This window comes from Microcebus murinus, chromosome X (assembly GCF_040939455.1).
Source record: "Microcebus murinus isolate Inina chromosome X, M.murinus_Inina_mat1.0, whole genome shotgun sequence".
Classification (NCBI taxonomy): Eukaryota; Metazoa; Chordata; class Mammalia; order Primates; family Cheirogaleidae; genus Microcebus; species Microcebus murinus.
In genome coordinates, this window is record NC_134136.1 from 54,579,889 (window position 1) to 54,585,018 (window position 5,130).

Below are 5,130 nucleotides of genomic sequence, written 5' to 3' on the forward strand. Positions count from 1 at the left end.
CAGACGGTTTAGTTTTTAAACCAACAAAAGTAATAAAAGACAAAGAGGGTCATTATATAATGGTGAAGGGCACAGTCCAACAAGAAGAGATAACAATTTTAAGTATATATGCATCCAACTTAGGTGCACCAAGATTCATAAAGCAAACCTTACTGGAGCTAAGCAAATGGATTAATAGTAACTCCATAATCACCGGAGATTTCAACACCGCCATGACGGCACGAGAAAGATGCTCCAAACAGAAAATTAATAAACAAATAATGGACTTAAAGAAAACTCTAGAACCATTGGGTCTGACTGACATTTACAGAACATTCTACCCAAAATCCATTGAATATACGTTCTTCTCATCGGCACACGGGACATTCTCTAAGATTGACCATATCCCAGGACACAAAGTAAACCTAAAGAAATTTAAAAAAATAGAAATAATACCATGTACCTTCTCAGATCACAGTGGAATAAAACTAGAAATCAACCCTAACTGAAACTCACATTTCTACGCAAAAAGGTGGAAATTAAGCAACCTCCTACTAAATGATTACATCATAAATGAAGAAATCAAGATAGAAATAAAAAAATTCTATGAAAAAAATGAGAATGGAGAGACAAGTTATCAAATCCTCTGGAACACAGCTAAAGCAATTCTGAGAGTAAAGTTTATTTCCATAAATGCCTATAACCAAAGTCAAAAAGATCACAAATAGAAAAACTAATGAAACGACTCAAAGAGCTGGAAAAAGAAGAACAGACCAACCCCAAACCCAGAAGAAGAAGTGAAATCAACAAGATCAAATCAGAACTAAACGAAATTGAAAATAGGGATGCTATTCAGGAGATTAACAAAACAAAAAGTTTGTTCTTTGAAAAATTAAAAAATTGACACACTACTGGCTAAGCTAACGAAAACCAGAAAAGAAAAATCTCTAATAAGCTCCATCAGGAATAAAAAAGGAGATATCACAACTGATCCCAAAGAGATTCAAGATATAATTTATGAGTACTACAAAAATCTTTATTCACACAAATTGGAAAATGTGGAGGAAAAGGATAAATTTAGAGAAACACATAGCCTCCCTAGGCTCAATCAAGAAGAAATAGATTCCCTGAACAGACCAATCTCAACAGCTGAAATAGAAACAGCAATTAAAAATCTCCCTAAAAAGAAAAGTCCTGGCTCAGATGGCTTCACACCTGAATTTTACCACACTTACAACGAAGAACTAGTACCTATCTTGCAGAAACTATTCCACAACATCGAGAAGACCGGAAACCTCCCCGACACCTTTTATGAAACGAATATTACTCTGATACCAAAACCAGGAAAGGATGCAACAAAAAAAGAAAGCTACAGACCAATATCCCTAATGAATATAGATGCAAAAATTTTCAACAAAATCTTAGCTAACCAAATCCAGACGCTTATCAAAAAAATAATCCATTACGACCAAGTGGGCTTCATCCCAGGGATGCAGGGATGGTTCAACATACGTAAATCTATAAATGCAATTCACCACATAAACAGAAGCAAAAAAAAGAGCACATGATTCTTTCAATAGATGCAGAAAAAGCTTTTGACAAAATTCAACACCCTTTCATGATACGAACACTTAAGAAAATAGGCATAGAAGGGACATTCCTAAAAATGATACAAGCCATATATGACAGACCCATAGCCAACATTATACTGTATGGGGAAAAACTGAAAGCATTCCCACTTAGAACTGGAACCAGACAAGGCTGCCGACTATCTCCACTTCTATTTAACATAGTGCTGGAAGTCCTGGCTACAGCAATCAGACAGGAAAGTGAAATTAAAGGTATCCAAATAGGGGCAGAAGAGATCAAACTTTCACTGTTTGCTGATGATAAGATATTATATTTAGAAAACCCCAAAGATTCAACCAAGAAACTCCTGGAACTGATCAATGAATTTAGTAAAGTCTCAGGATACAAAATCAATACACAGAAATCAGAGGCATTCATATATGCCAACAATCATCTAATTGAGAACCAAATCAAAGACTCAATACCCTTCACAATAGCAACAAAGAAATTAAAGTACCTAGGAATATACTTAACCAAGGAGGTAAAAGACCTCTACAGGGAGAACTATGAAACACTGAGGAAGGAAATAGCAGAGGATGTAAACAGATGGAAATCCATTCCATGCTCATGGAATGGCAGACTCAACATCATCAAAATATCTATATTACCCAAACTGATCTACAGATTTAATGCAATCAATACCTATTAAAATTCCATCAGCATTCTTCACAGATATAGAAGAAATAATTTTACACTTTGTATGGAACCAAAGAAGACCCCGAATATCAAGAGCAATTCTAGGCAACAAAAACAAAATGGGAGGCATTAATATGCCAGATATCAAACTATACTACAAAGCTGTAGTAATTAAAACAATCTGGTATAGGCACAAAATTAGGAATATTGACCAGTGGAACAGATGTGAGAATCCTGATACAAAACCATCCTCATATAGCCATCTAATCTTTGACAAAGCAGACAAAAGCACACCCTGGGGAAAAGAATCCCTTTTCAATAAATGGTGCTGGGAAAACTGGATAGCCACCTGTAGAAGGCTAAAGCAGGACCCACACCTTTCACCTCTCACAAAAATCAACTCACGATGGATAACAGACTTAAACCTAAGGTATGAAACTATTAGAATTCTAGAGGAAAATGTTGGAAACACTCTCCTAGACATCGGCTTAGGCAAAGAGTTTATGAAGAAGTCCCCAAAGGCAATCACAGCAGCAACAAAAATAAATAAATGGGACATGATCAAACTACAAAGCTTCTGCACAGCCAAAGAAATAGTCATGAAAGTAAACAGACAACCTACAGAACGGGAAAAAATTTTTGCATCCTACATTTCCGATAAAGGGCTGATAACTAGAATATACTTAGACCTCACGAAAATCAGCAAGAAAAAATCAAATAATCCTATTTAAAAGTGGGCAAAGGACTTGAACAGAAACTTTTCTAAAGAAGACAGAAGAATGGCCAACAAACATATGAAAAAATGCTCATCATCTCTAATCATCAGGGAAATGCAAATCAAAACCACAATGAGATATCACTTAACTCCAGTGAGAATGGCCTTTATCAAAAAGTCTCTGAACAATAAATGCTGGCGTGGATGCGGAGAGAGAGGAACACTCCTACACTGCTGGTGGGACTGCAAACTAGTTCAACCTCTGTGGAAAGCAATATGGAGATACCTTAAAGCGATACAAGTGAATCTACCATTTGATCCAGCAATTCCATTGCTTGGCATCTACCCAAATGATCCAATGACACTCTACAAAAAAAGACACCTGCACTCGAATGTTTATAGCAGCACAATTCATAATTGCAAGGCTGTGGAAACAGCCCAAGTGCCCATCAATCCAAGAATGGATTAATAAAATGTGGTATATGTATACCATGGAGTACTATTCAGCTCTAAGAAACAACGGTGATATAGCACATCTTATATTTTCCTGGTTAGAGCTGGAACCCATACTACTAAGTGAAGTATCCCAAGAATGGAAAAACAAGCACCAGATATATTCTCCAGCAAACTGGTATTAACTGAGTAGCACCTATGTGGACACATAGGTACTACAGTAATAGGGTATTGGGCAGGTGGGAGGGGGGAGGGGGGCGGTTATATATATACATAAGGAGTGAGATGTGCACCATCTGGGGGATGGTCGTGCTGGAGACTCAGACTTGTGCGGGGGGGGGGGAAGGCTTTTGTTGAAACCTTAAAATCTGTTCCCCCATAATATGCCGAAATAAAAAAAAAAAAGAAAAGTAAAAAAATCCTCTTTCCTCTTGCTAGCCACCCATAATTCCAAAAGGAAATAAGGCTAATGGGAAGAAGGTGGCCTTGAACTCCTGCAATTGTGAAGAAATAGGAGACCCAGAAGGTAGTAAATCCCTTGTTTGAGAAAAGGCTCAAGAATTTTGGTATTGGACAGGACATTCAACCTAAAATTTACCTCATATACCTTGGCAAATGGCCCTGTTACATCTACCTGCATCAGCAGAGGACTATCTTCTATAAGCAGTTGAAAGTGCCTCCCATGATTAACCAGGTCACTGAGGCTTTACACCACCAAATAGCTACTCAACTGCTTAAGCTAGCACAAAAGTACAGACTAGAGACAAAGGAAGAAGAAAAGCAGAGACTGTGGGACTCAGTTGAGAAGAAAGCTGCTGGCAAAGAGGATGTCACCACCAAGAAACCACCCATCCTTTGAGCAGGGGTTAATACTGTCACTATCTTGGTGGAGAACATGAAGTTTCAGCCGGTGGTGATTGCACATGACTTATGGATATTATCAAGCTGGTTATACTTCTGCCTGGCTATGTGTTGTAAGGTGGGAGTTACCTACTGCATTATCAAGGGGAAGGTCAGATTGGGATATCTAGTCAACAGGAAGACCTGCATCACCACTACCTTCACACAGGTTAACTCTGAAGACAAACGAAGCTCTGGCTAAGCTGATGGATACAAAGACATATATAAGATCCTCTATCACCAGAAAGGTAAATCCTGGGTTCAAGATCTGTGGCTCAAATTACCACGCTGGAAAAGGCAGTCTAAAGATCTTGCCACTAAACACTATACATGTGGATAATGATAGCTACACACAGTAGCAATTCCAGTTTCTAAAATAAAACAAAAAATCTATAAATGGGATCACCTTTTATTACTCTTTAACTTTAGGTGAACTTGAAGTAGACTTGACATTTATATCTATTCAGGTCAGACACTCTTAACTCTACAAGGTGCAATTCCAAGAATCCCTCAGGAAAGATTGTTCAGTCTTAATGAATGCATACACTTGCTTTATGTTTTCCCAAAGCAAAGTGAGGCTCAGTTTGAGTTTGGCTAATATCCAGGGTTGGAGAGTAAAATAAACATGAGATGACTGTGAATATATTAATCAATAATGCAGAACATTGTTAGTTTTTTAAAAAAAGAAAAAAAAGACAGTAGGTTACTACTTCAAAAAGCATCTCGGAAGAGAGGTTGGCTAATGGGTACAAAAATACCGTTAGACAAAAATAATAAGTTCTAGTGTTCAATAGCACAGTTGGTTGACTCTAATCAAC

General features: G+C 37.5%; 1 pseudogene; it reads left to right on the forward strand.

Moving 5' to 3' along the window:
* The first annotated feature begins 212 nt into the window (after nt 1-212).
* On the forward strand, nt 213-4,514 carry LOC105857875 (large ribosomal subunit protein eL8 pseudogene; annotated as a pseudogene).
* The last annotated feature ends 616 nt before the right edge of the window (nt 4,515-5,130 follow it).